The following is a 13,511-nucleotide window of genomic DNA, read 5'->3' on the forward strand; positions in this document are numbered from 1 at the left end:
GTTCGCCAATCATCAGTTATCAAGCCGCGTTTTTATTCGTTGAATGGCGTTTCGAAGCGACGAGGCGCGGGGATCGACAGGGAGGCGTGGAAATTTATTCTTGACCTTAATCGAATTTTCAACGGTCACCGTCCAACACCGTGCATTTCACTGCACAGTGGCTCTATGATCGTATTAAATATCTGATCGAGGCACCCTTGTAATTACGCGACTCTTTACGACCAGCCGTCTAAAAATCGGAGGACCTGATGCTTATCTGTTACGAGTAGCGCTTATTATTGCTACGTAGGCAATAAGACGGCGTACAAGATGTCGAGGTTCGACGTGGCACGAGCGAATCGTTTCTCCTTTCGTAACGTGTCACGACACGAGCTCTTAACGACCCAGAGACCACGCTTAGGGAACGATATTGCGATATTAAAGATCTAAGAGGGGTCATCTAGCGATGTAGCCAGGACATAAAGCACCGTACACAGCGGAGTTAGAAAAATTCAGCCGTTTCACAGCTGCCAAGCGTGTGGTATACCTTTTAAAGAGACAGCAAGAGAAAGTTGCACGTTGACGTCTCGCTCGCGGAACAAATGCCATGGATTACGTATTTTCGGCGTCCGAAAAGGGAAACTTTAGTTTCGCGCAGATTTTATTACGACGTTACATCATTTTGATAACGCGAACGTATCGAAACTTGCAGAGACGCAGTCACAACGATACTAATATACGTGACGTAACTGTGTGTCTTCGCTCGTATCGTTTCTTCGATAGCGTTACTTTTTCAACGAACTGTGAAGTAACTGTGGAGGAAACAAAGTCGCAAAGAAATATGTACAATTCGCGTTCCAAAGGGGATCGATGATCGGAAGCTACAGCGAGTTGGTACAATCGAGAAACGTCATCGGAGAACGCCGGCTCGAACATTATGCGTCCCGTTGTGGGCTGCGATTAATGGAATTTAAAGCTGGTTGACTGGCTCGATCGAATAAATTAAATGGTAGCTGCTGGATGGGTTGAGGTAAACGCGGGGCAACGATGCATAATTCGAAGGAGCGGCTGTTTCGTCGCGTGTAAATCAACGATCAGTCGTTATCGTATTTGGTTCGACGATTATCAATCGTCCAGTGAATAATTAGAGCATGGAGAGTCACTCCTTCGCAAACATGCACGCGAACCATTTTCGAGATTCATCACGCAAACTTCATATTCGAAGGGGAGTTCTCCTGGAAAATATTCCACGAACGTTGGAAGAAAGAGGCTCTGCTTTCCAGCCAGTTGAGCAAACTGACGAAAAGCAACTCGCAATCGATAAAAATCAAGCCGCTGTTCGAAACGTTCTAGAAAAGAAAATACAAATTCATGATCGTTCACACGTACTCGCAGCAATAAATTCTTACATCTTCGGATTGCCTTCTGATCGCTAGAAATCTGTCATTCGGTTTAGCTTCTGTCGGCAACAGTTCAGGGTAGAAGTTGCTTCTCTCGAAGAAATTGTAACGAAAGTGAAAGGGCTAAGGGTCGCCAGAATTCCATTCCTTCCCGCGGATCAACTTTTCGCTGGATGTCGTTTAAACGCTGCGCGAGCTGAGAAGCTTATTTGTTTTTTAAATTCGAAATGTCAACCAGACACAGCGGGTTGCTTCTGGTTAATTTGCTAGTCAATGGCTGCTACTTCCCTTGGGCGTTGTTCATGAACGCTTGCTAATTCATGGTCATTCTCAAGTTTCTTTAAAACTTCCGAGTATTGAATCGAAAGCGTTGACAAGTCAACTTTTTCCAAGCCGTGTCACAGCTATGTTTTACTTAGCCACAGTTCCTAACGCATTCCGCCGTAATAGAGCGGTATCCTCGTTGATCGATTGCAAAGCGAGTAACGTCAATTCTCGCGATTTGTCGTGTATGTAAAATGAAATCGACGGACCGCCGGTGAATGACACAAAGAACGTGGAAGTGTGAAGGCGAGTCCCATAGTGGTGCGCGAAGAATCTAAGAATAGGAAGAGTCGATAAAGAATGCAGTCTGGAATGAAAAACACGGGACGAGGAGAAATTTACCAGAAAACTGTGGTTCGATAACGCGCTAACAGTCGAAAGCTACATCGGATCCGTCGCTTTTATCGATGAAACATGTTTGTTGGCTGTGAACGCGGTCGTACGTCGCGTATACTCCTTGTGCGGCGAGTCTGATCTATGACGGTCTCGTTCTACTTGAGCGTATCCTCGGTTCTTTTAATTCCTGTTCTAGGAAACTTCTTCCTAAGCTCTTTATCAAACATTTCTAAATTTATTTCGAGCAACTGCTTTCGAAACTGTAGGGTAAGATAGGGATTTTGAAATAGTAGGATATCTGCTTCAGGCCGAGCAATCTTCCTTGTAACCTGTCAAATTCAATTACGAACAATTTTTAAACGATCCATCAGGTTGTCCCAAAAGTGTCTTACGTTTTATATGGAAATAACATTATTTTATTGAATTACGATCCATTTTGTAGTGATATTAGATTGTCCGAAAAGTTTCTTTCGTTTCATAAGATGATAATAGATGAACAACAATTTGTTTTATATCATTTTATCGAATTAAGTATGATCCATTTCGTTCTATTTCTATTATTATTCTATTATTAATTCAATAAATTAATATGAAACAAAAAATATTGTGCGTCTATTATTTCCTTATAAAACGAAAGAAACTTTTCGGACAACCTAATAATCGAAGGGAGGTTATTTAATTTTATTAATTAGCGTCATGTCGTTCTACGCGAGAAAATATATCGTGTACGTTCTACGAAAATGTGACTTTTGTATTCGTCGAAAGAAAACAGGACTCTTTTACGAATGTTAATATTTTCTCTTCTACTTATTCTGGTTCAGTAGCGTGTACATATTATTTTATCTTATCTTATCGATAATCCTGTATGTAGAAAAATGCGCCAGATTCCATCGAGTCATAAAATTCATCGAAAAACTGGAATTCCTCAAGCTCTTTCGCGTTTGGTCGATCGATTTTTTCGATTGCCAGTTGGTTTAACGAACGTCCTTTTTGAATAGACAACGAGGGAGAAATTAGAGAGAAAAATGAGGAAAAAATCGGGGCCAGTAGGCAACGATAAAAAGGGATCGCTTTCGTGGAATCGCTGTCGTGTCCCTTTCACGCGCTATCTCGTCTTTTTACGAGCTCATTAATCCTGCTTTCCATGCGCACTTTCGATCGTTCCTTTTCTACGAATTTCTTTCTCTTCGACACGAGCAAGGAAAGTCACGAAAGAACAACCGCGAAGCGCACGCGTTCACGGGCGAACTACACTCGTCTCCAACTACGTCCAACGTCGCTTATCTTGCCGGAAGCACTTGCCTCCTCTCCGCCGGAGAAACGAATCTCTTCCTGCTCGCGACGAAAATGACGCACTTGTCACGCGAATGGTTAGGCTTCGAGAAGAAATTGCTAACGTATAGCGTATTATCGTTTCGTCGCAAGTCTATAATTATGTAGAAACATACTGCTACTCGATGCGATATTTTCACTGGGACAATTTCTACGCAAGACAAGAAACGTAATATACAGTTGCGCTTACGAGTGAGTAAATTATACCAATAGATGGTATTGACAAAATCCGTAATCAATTAGTTATCAACGCAATAGTTGGAATAAACTGGTTTCCTCCTTCTATTTAGTCGTAAAAGATAAGTGGCGTATCTCGTACGACTCTCTTTTCGTCTCCGAATTAAAGTAAAAGTAGGCGACGAGGAGCGTGCGTATTTCTTAAATTGGATCGAAGAAGAAGGACAAGCTTTCTCATTTGGCGAGAGCCAGGTGGTTCCGGGGCGTATCATCCGGACGATTCGTTGAAAATTGCCGAAGGAAGCGGCTCGTTTCGACGATTCTGATCCTATGGAACACGGTTTGCGGAGAGGGGCGAACACGGGCGAAAGCCCGATTTACAAAATATCCGGGAAATTTCGGGGTTTCGAATAGATTGCGGGGGACAGGGGGCGCAGCACGGAAACGCTGCGAGCGACGCCGGGATTCGTTTTATTTCCGGGCGCCACGTTTTCTAAAGCTTTGCCCCCGCAGTTTTTCGGCCAGAAAAGCGGCGACGCCGGTGAAACGCGAAACTCGTCGCGGCGACGTGCTCGTCCCGCGAGATAGAATTTTCGTCGTCTCTTCTGTTCCAGACAAACGGCTTTCGTTTCTCCAGTTTTCTCGCCGGAAAGCGGAGAACCATGGTGAAAAGCCGAGGAACAGAGTTCCTGCAAAGCAAGTACCATCGAATAGAGAGTTCCTCTTCCCGACAGATGATATCTCGATAGACGTTTATATCGCTTTCCCTTTCCGGCTCTCCTTTGCGACGTTGTTTGAATAGCAATTCGGATCGCGCCACAATTTTTCAAAGTCTGTTTCAAATCGAATGGATTTCCACGCAGACGAAACGCAACGAAACGAAATGAAACGGAACGGTATAAGTATGCTTGTTCGACATCGGTATCCGAATATTACTTGGCATAACGAAATCGATCTTGGCGGAGGGAGCGGCACGGATTTGAACGGTTGTGATAACGAACAATGATAAGACTGACAAAGTGAAAAGCAGGGGGACGCGATGGGAACGAGAAAATATCGAGAGACGTCGGACGAATAAAAAAAGCACGAGCCAGTAAGTGGGCCAATATGGGGGCGGGAAGCCCGTAAAATGCGGCGTGTTACACCCCTGCGTACTCTCCATTCCCCGGCAACCCCGTTAACTTCTCAAGTGCTAAACACCCTCGTATCTCGGACACTCCCTCTTCTTTCTTCCAGCCTTTCCTCGTAAAAACGCAAACAAGCCTGCTCACCCTAGCTAGCCCCATCTAAAAATCGTGTAACATTTAATGAACGGATGAAGAAACGTTTTGTTTCTACCGGATAATAAATTGATATCTCCGACAATAATCCTCGTTAATACGCGCAATGACTACAAAACGTAATCGCGCATAGACTTATTCGTCGATCAAGCGTTTCTTCACCAGATTCGATGTTTCGTGTTCGTAGTATCAGATTCTTATGGTCGTAGGAAGATACTGGCGAGCGATACGGAATTTAACCCTTTGCGCTCTGAATTTTATTTCAATTTCGTTATCAGCAGCTCCCAACGCTTTTAAGTGTTTTATTTGAAATTTACTTTAACCGAAAAATAAGACAATTTAAATAAATAAAGGAAGAAACACGCAAGTTATTGCAATTATCCACGACAGTCGATGAACGTGCGTTCCGATATTTTTATTATATATCTTCTTAATATTCAATTCTATTTTTTCTTATTAAGAAGGAAAGGAAAATTAATTAACGATTATTATCGATTGACAAAAGATTAATAGACGATATTGTTTCATCGAATTCACTTAAATACCAGTTTTATTCACGCTATTGTTGTATTTTGTAATTTTTAAGTGTATGGTATATCTTGAAACAATTTCCAGCATGCAATTCTGGTTTTCTTTCGCACGTTTCACAAAAAAAAGATGGGACTCGACAAAGGGGCTCTTGAGATGAAAACTGATGTCACACTCATAGGATATAGGAGTGCGAAGGGTTAACATACTTTAGTCTGATCGGTTATACCGTAAACTTTGTGACAAATACAACGGCGTGTCGACGCTTCTCGCAGCTGCTGTGCGTAGGAACGACGAGCAAGTTTTCAACGACGCGGTTATCGTGTTACACCAGCTGCTCTAAAACTTGTAATCCATTTAATCGCTGTTCGACTTTTAGACGTCGCTGACAAAGAAAGCTGACGAACCTAAGCCCAACCTAACACCGCCAGACGACTGTTGGAATATTTAAGAAAGAATCGCACGCACGAGGAAGGCGAGAACTCCACGAGGTCGCATAAATTTTGCGCGCGCAGGAAAGAGGAAAACGCTCACACGGCGAGTTTCAAGAGTCGTCGGTTTTCAGAGCCGCATGGCGGAACGCGTTGTTCTTCGCGCGATAAATCACCGGTGGAACGTGTTTTAAGTCGACGTCGCAGCTGCCCGTGACGAATTCCAATTTCCCAGCGTGACATCTTCGCTAGATTTGACTTGCCGGAACTCTGGAATTCGCAATTATCCGGGAACGTGAGCGGTATGAATTACCGTGGACGAATGAGGATCGATCAAAAATTCTGTACTGTCCTTGCTCATTGAATTAGGTTCGTGCAGCAGATCGACGCGCTTCTACGTCGCTTAAGTATGACCTAATCGGAGCGTAATTTTTCCAAATCGTCGTAATCACACATTTAATCGAATCAATTTCTACGCGATTACACGCACAAACGAATTACTTTAATTATTCTTGCTACTTGTAGAATTCAAATATTATAGAATTAATATAGTTCTTGAAACTGAGCTGATACAGTAGTTGCAGTTTCGTTGAAAATAATTTTCACGTTAAACGATCGACGTTCTTTGCAGCATTTATGTTGGTTTCTGCGAATTTAAATTGATAGAAGAAAATCATACAAGTTATTGCAATTATTCGTGACAGTCGATGAACGTGCGTTCCGATATTTTTACTATAAATCTTCTTAACATTCGATTCTATTTTTTCTTATCAAGAAAAAAGGAAAAATTAATCAATTATTATCGGTTAACGAAAGATTAATAGACGATATTGTTTCATCGAATTCCAGCTTCGAATTCGTATTTCATATGCACCGACCTAAAGCTAAAAGAAGCTGCAGAATATTGAAACATTCGAATCCTAATCCAATGGCCATGTATAAATTATACGTTTCTGTCTCGTTGCCGGAACAAAAGAAAAAGCGTTTTCTTTTTCCCTTTCTGCCTGTCGAGGCCGACCTAAGAGAATTCAACTCGTCACGAGTTCCTTTGTTATTCATGCTCGCTTTATCGAGCTTTCGTTCGCGTTTCGAAATATATGGCGCGGCGGACTCGCCTATCGAAACGTCATAGAAATCCTGAAACTCGCAAACATCGATGTATTTACGTGTAATACGTGGAACTTTGTGACACACGCGAGGATAGTTTCGAAGCGGGTCCTAACGATGTCGACGCTCATTAAAAGTGCCGCGAACAGGAACATTTGGTCGATGGAACGTCAATGGCGTGGAAACTTGGCCGAAAAGTGAAAAGTCCTCGATGGCGAACTCTTTCACGAGCAGAGTTGGCGCGCAGTGTATGTCTTTTAACTCGTTCGACTCGACTCGAACTCGGAACTCATTACGCGCTCCCCACATCGGTAATTCGTGCAATTTACATGCGGCGCGAGCTACCGCCAGCGAGCCAGCTCGACTCGAGTATCTCGACAGTTGCCTTCTAACGTTTTCGCAATGGAGACGTGTTTCCGAGAGACATCTCGGACAGGTGTGAAGGTTCTTTCTTTCTCCGAGCGTGCACTACTCGAGGATGCATATTTCTAAAGAACATGGTTTGTTCTTCTTTAGGCGACGTGTTAGGTCGACGAACATGTTGGTGTCGACATGCTCTTAGACATTGTAAATATTTTTTAACGGGCAACACTCGTTAGCCGTCCTTTAAATACAAAGAACGCGGGTAAAAGGTGGAAAATAAACAAGATAAAGAAAATAATAATTGATAAAGATAATTGAGAACGGTTATTACACGTAACAACTGTTGGCGATGACTCGCCACTAGACATCATCGTTACAGAGTCATGAAAAATTTCCTCGTGAAGCTTATTGACTGACACATTCGGTTAAAAGGATTAAATTTACCGTGGAACGCTTAACAAATATTTGATATCAAGAAATTAATATTATGAATATATTAATATTATGATACTAAGAAATTAATATTTAAAAATATTTAAATTGGAAAGAACGGGTGTATAGCTTTTACGATGAAAAGACACGAGCGGATCATATGTCTCGCTGCTATCCTTTTAAGAATCTACCTTGGACACGCTTTTATGATGTGTTTTACGAATGCAGAGTGTTGAACGATCGAAATGATTAATTTCACGCGCTCGAAGTTAATCTGGTGAAAACACTCGAGAGGAGTGTGATTTATACAAATTGAAAAATTATTAACGATATGTCTATTCATTTTTCACACTTCTTGCGTGAGTATAATAGAGAAGATTCAGCGGTAACACCACCGCTCATGGGATTACTTTTCGGTTCATGATTGAACGAGCGCTCTTCATCAAACTTTCAATGAAACGATCCGATCGATGGATCTTAAAGCTGATACACGAGCGATCTTACTGTGCAATTTCCCATTTACATATTTATTTACAATTTACTCCTTTTGCACTTTGCAATTTTTATAATTTGATTATTTTGGATGCTACTTGCCACTGAATAACGTACTACCTGTTGTCTCCAAAACAACTGTGTTCCACCTGTCTAAGTAATTTATTCTTCAACTGCTCGCTCGTAAAATCGTTAAGGTTTCGATGGGAAATAATAGAACGCGATAGAAGAAATTCAACGGTAGTCGATACAAACGAAATTCTTTTTCATGGCTTTTACTGTACTTAAAATACTTAACTCGTTGCAAATACTTAAAATTGCGTAGAGAATTCCGATTCTAACAATTAGGAAGTATAAATAACGTGAAAATTTCACAGGAAGTGGTTGGACAATATGGTCACTCGAGACTCGTCGTACTTTCTGTTATCATTACCAGCGTGGTCATGTTGGAAGGACACTTGATCAATTTTGTTAACTTGTAACTTTGTATTCCCATTGAGTCGAGCGTCGCTATGTATATATATATATATATATATATATATATATATATATATATAATCACAGTTTTCTCCGATTCGTGCCACGATTTCCAAACGTCCAAGATTATACCTGGTGGATACGGTATAAGGAAGTTCGTGTTTCACATGGAAATTCCAACGTCGTTGCACGCCCTTTATACCTAACGACACAATTTACATTCGAAATTATGGTAATCTAAATTCTTACTCGAAAGTAGCTGGAATTGTTCTCTCACCTCTCCACATCTTGACGTGGAACTTGCAAGCAACGATTTTCCAAAGTGGAATCGTTATTCTTCGTAATTTTCGAGCACTTACGACGTCGCTTGATTTTCCTGCATCGACGTCGGAAGAAAGAGGCTTGCGATTTCTGCCTAAATAAGTGTCGACGACGATATCGTGTAAAATACCGCCGCTCGTAAGTACTCGAACACTTTGTTCGATTTGTAGTAACAGTAGAACGATACTACGCTTGATTAGATGCACAGTAGAAGAGTTCCGCAAAGGTCAGACGTCTGAACGCTCTCGGTTGGGCTCAAGATAAAGAGTTTGTCAAGTTAGAAAGTAGTGCTTGCAAGCTTTCACAATTACAAACGCCATTCTATTATCGCGTATCGACGAGAAAGAATCAATTTTATCGAGTTACATAATCATGGCTGATCATTAGGATTAAAAGGATTACAGGATCAGTATTCATTTTTATGCAAATTTATATCTCTACGAGCATAGGTAAAGAAACAGAACTCAAACGGACATTCGTTTTATCTATTAAAAATTGCAATAAATACTCTGCTGATGGTGTTTCACCCACTTTTGTATATTTCATGCAGTGTCTTTAAATTTGCATCAAATTGCCCAGTCCAGCGATCACAAAGAACAAAATCACTGGAAAATCTTAAAACCTTAACTGGAGGACCTTAACTGGTCCTTAAAAAATACGTAATTATAGAATATTTTTATATTTATTGATTTATTACTTTCTTATAGAAGGAATTCCATGTTATGTAGTAGGTTTTTGGTATTATTAATCCATCTGGCATCCCTAAATGAGGCTTGACACATTTATAAAATTGTAGAGCCAGTCATTTTGACTGGTGTGGTATTTCTAGTGTTAGCATCTAGCGATCTAGCGATCGATCCGGAATTCTCCTGATAACTATGTTGAGAATTGTGGATCTTGATGGCCGAAATATTGTTATGGAGACATTAAATTTACACTGGGCATTACTATTAACGTAGACACATATTTATTTTATAAACGATTTCTAGAATATTCATCGATACACACTTGCACGCGTCTCAGCACTTTCTTCCATACCCGACCTTTTGTAGACTGTTAACCGACCGAACTGTTTATATTCGTCTGTTTCTCAGTCGCCGCGCACACACATATCTCCACACACTGATATCCACATACAAACATCTCCACTACGCACTCAACCTAGTCCAGCACAAAAATTATACATATCTCAATAAACTAATATCATCATATCGAATGATACGCAGTAAACATTTTAAAAACGCGTGGGAAATTGTACAAAACGAGGAAACTGGTTAATTGGGGTTCGATAAACAGATTGCAGGATCCTTTTACACTTTGACAGGTACCAGTCATTTGGACTGGTATTGGTATAGATAGCCTTAATACAAAATTATTTTCAGTTTGAATACATAAACAATAAAATAAAATTCATTATACTATTCTTTTAGTTATCGTTGCCAGAGTCATTACATCAGAAAGAAATATAACATGAAGTAGGAATTTTAAAATAAAATTGTAAAACCAGTCAATTTGACTGATGTGGAAGTTCTAGCGTTAAAGTACATTTTGTCAAATATAAGCGAGTGTCCAGATTACTTCGAAGTATACAACAGTTCGCGGCAACCGAGCATCCAACGAATCATTCGTCATACCTCGAGATTACCTTCAGCGGATCACCTTCGTCGCAAGAAACGACATTCTTCGCGCGTTTGAGTGCGTGTGTCGTTGGAAAAAGAGGCTAACGGATTCGAGCTAAGATCGATCGATCAACACCAAGCACCCACGCTCGTGATTCTCAGTTTCTGTACGCGTACGCTCTGTATACAGGCTGCATCCCTTCATCCTGCTCTATGCTATCCTTCCTCTGATTGCACGTTCAAAATTTACGAGCGGCACTTTCGGCCGGGTCATAATTTTCCACGGTTTTCGGGAATGATTGCGAACGCTCACGTTTCGAATCTTCCTCGTGACACACGCATAGGGTTCGTGAATAAATCTTCGATTTCCGCTGCCGTAAATCGCACTAGATTTGGCGGATTCGCTTATAGCTTCCAAGGGACGCCTCTTGTTTGATTCCCGAAATCATAAATCATGTAAAAATATGTTTCCCATCGATTCTCCTTGCGATTTCCACCTCGTGGAACGGCGTGTAACAACGTGATTCGTTTGAAGATCGTAACAAGGAATTGAAAAATTCGACAATCAATTTCGCGTTGCCAAATCTGTCCTGTTTAGTTCAGTTGAGTTGAATGTGTATCATTCTACTCTGTTAAATATTCAAAAATATCGGTTGTCACAATATTAAACGTACTTCGATCGTTTGCAAAATTTCGATTTATCATCAAGATTTATCAAGATTTAGATTTATCAAGCTGTTTCTTCTCGAAATACGACCTCAGCCTTAGTCTATAGTCTAACGAATCATCTTAGGTTCTTCGATTACTATCGTTGGAAGCAAAGCTAAATTAGTCTGCTTAAACGACCTTATAGGGAAGCTGTCTCATCAAATGTCGTCTTATCGAAACACACTAATCTCACACGGTCGCTTCCATCCAGAAAGAGAGTTCTATATATCAGCTATATATGAGCTACACACACAGACACACGCACACACACACACATCAGCTAGAAGAAACATCCGAACTAAAAGGGAATCAAAAAGGGTAACTGTTCGGAATCGAAGTATTTGTCTTCGCTTAAAGGAGCCCTTCTTCCATCTCCTTCGACCACGTATTCGAGAGCACAGAAACGAATGGCAATAACTGGCCAGATAGCGCGTCGGTAATGTAAGAGAGAACAAAAAAAGGCGGAGCGAGAATGGACTTTCAAGGGTGGGTCATTCAATATCGTGATACGAGTTAGTAAGCGACTTTTGACTCTGCTCGTTCTTTTCATAGAAGATGAACTGTTCTCGATGCGATTTCAAACATAAAGCGCTGTGTGCTTTATCGCATTGACATATAAAAACATCATCCTAATACCAGACAGCCAAGAGACCGCATACTGCATCATCTGATCAAGTCGATGAACTGCGAACACAATACTCGATCGATCTTCCGCTCTGTTTATCTGCACATTCTCCGCAATTTTTGTAAAGAATGAATCCACTTATGCAATTATTACCGAAGTTTCTTCAGCGGGAAACGTCTACGAACGTCTACGCGTTGCAGCTACGAAATCGTCGAACCGATTTATCGAATGTTCGCATCCGAGCTGATCGTAAAAGCTCGACGATAATGCGATAATATAAAATTATATAATGCTTACATCACGTTGCACTGATTACACGTAAAAATTACATTGGAAATTGCTTGGAATTTTGGCACGGACAGGTCCATTGCCTTCTTTGAGGAATTCCCAATTGCCTGTCCTCTCCGAGCTGTAAACTCAAGGATTCAAAAGTCAGGGAAAAACTCCGGTCGAGAAGGCACGACGAACGGACGAGACTCAACTGCTGGGGGAGAGATTCGGCAACGTACTAGGACAGTTCATCATCAGACATCGTACAACAAGATCTCACCACCGCCGTGTTCATAACATCACACTTTGCTTTTATACAACAAGTGCAAATACAGTGCTAGATTACTCTAACACTCGATCTATTAAACCTCCTCCACCTCGAGCGTTAAGTCATTCGAGGTACGCGATATCGACCGATCGGTTTGACCTAACCGGTTGCTCTTTAATCGACAATTCGCAACAGAAATATATAGCTACTGGATCGAACCTATATATTTACTTATTTATTGTACAATACCATACATTCTACAACGTATATTTCTGTACGGATTAACTCGAGACTAAGCCTCAAATCCGTCATAATGTACGTATGGAAAGTGTTTGGTCGGATGATTACCGTTGTGCAAAGATCGCTCGCGCAATCAGACAGATAAACAGCCAAGGATCCTCCTCTGTTTGCGCGAATTCGACGCGGTTTGCCCGCGAACGCGTTCGTTCCGAGTTTCCTGTTAATTTCGCCAGAGAATGAGGTAGCGAAACGGCATCGTCGATTGTAACACCGAGATGAAGGCGTTGCGGATGCAAAGGAAACGCGATAACCTAACAGAGATGGCATAAACATTGTTCGATCTCCGAGCGGAGTATCGCGAGATCGTTGAAGAAAGATCTGCCGGAGAACGTAATGGATACTCGGAGCGAACTACGTATTTGTTTCAGGATTATTTGAAAGTGCAAGCTTAACAGCACGACGACCTAGTCAACGAGAGCATTATTTGCAATCTGAGATAGTTGAATCGACGCTGTGCACGAGGCCAGTAACGCTGGACGTGTTAAAAAATAAGGATAACGAGCGGGTATTTAGAAGACAGGAAGTAACGATATTTCAAGATTACGGTCATACAAAGCAGATTACGTTACGAGGCGAACGTCTGCATTCCATGGCGGACGATAAATCTGAGAAAAACCGTCTTGACGAGTGAGATGAGAACTTTACGAGGGCGATAAATAAAAAAAGAAAAACTATCTGAAAATCGACAAAAGGAGGAGCGAATTGAAAGAAGTCGCATTTACTTTTGCGTGATAAAACTCCT

At 41.2% G+C, this 13,511-nt stretch overlaps 1 protein-coding gene across 5 annotated transcripts in view; it reads left to right on the forward strand.

The window, feature by feature from the left end:
- LOC126921719 (sodium/calcium exchanger 3) overlaps positions 1-13,511 on the forward strand; it is a 122,863-nt gene that overhangs the window by 11,370 nt on the left and 97,982 nt on the right. The window lies entirely within an intron of this gene.

Source organism: Bombus affinis, chromosome 11, assembly GCF_024516045.1.
Source record: "Bombus affinis isolate iyBomAffi1 chromosome 11, iyBomAffi1.2, whole genome shotgun sequence".
Taxonomy (NCBI): Eukaryota; Metazoa; Arthropoda; class Insecta; order Hymenoptera; family Apidae; genus Bombus; species Bombus affinis.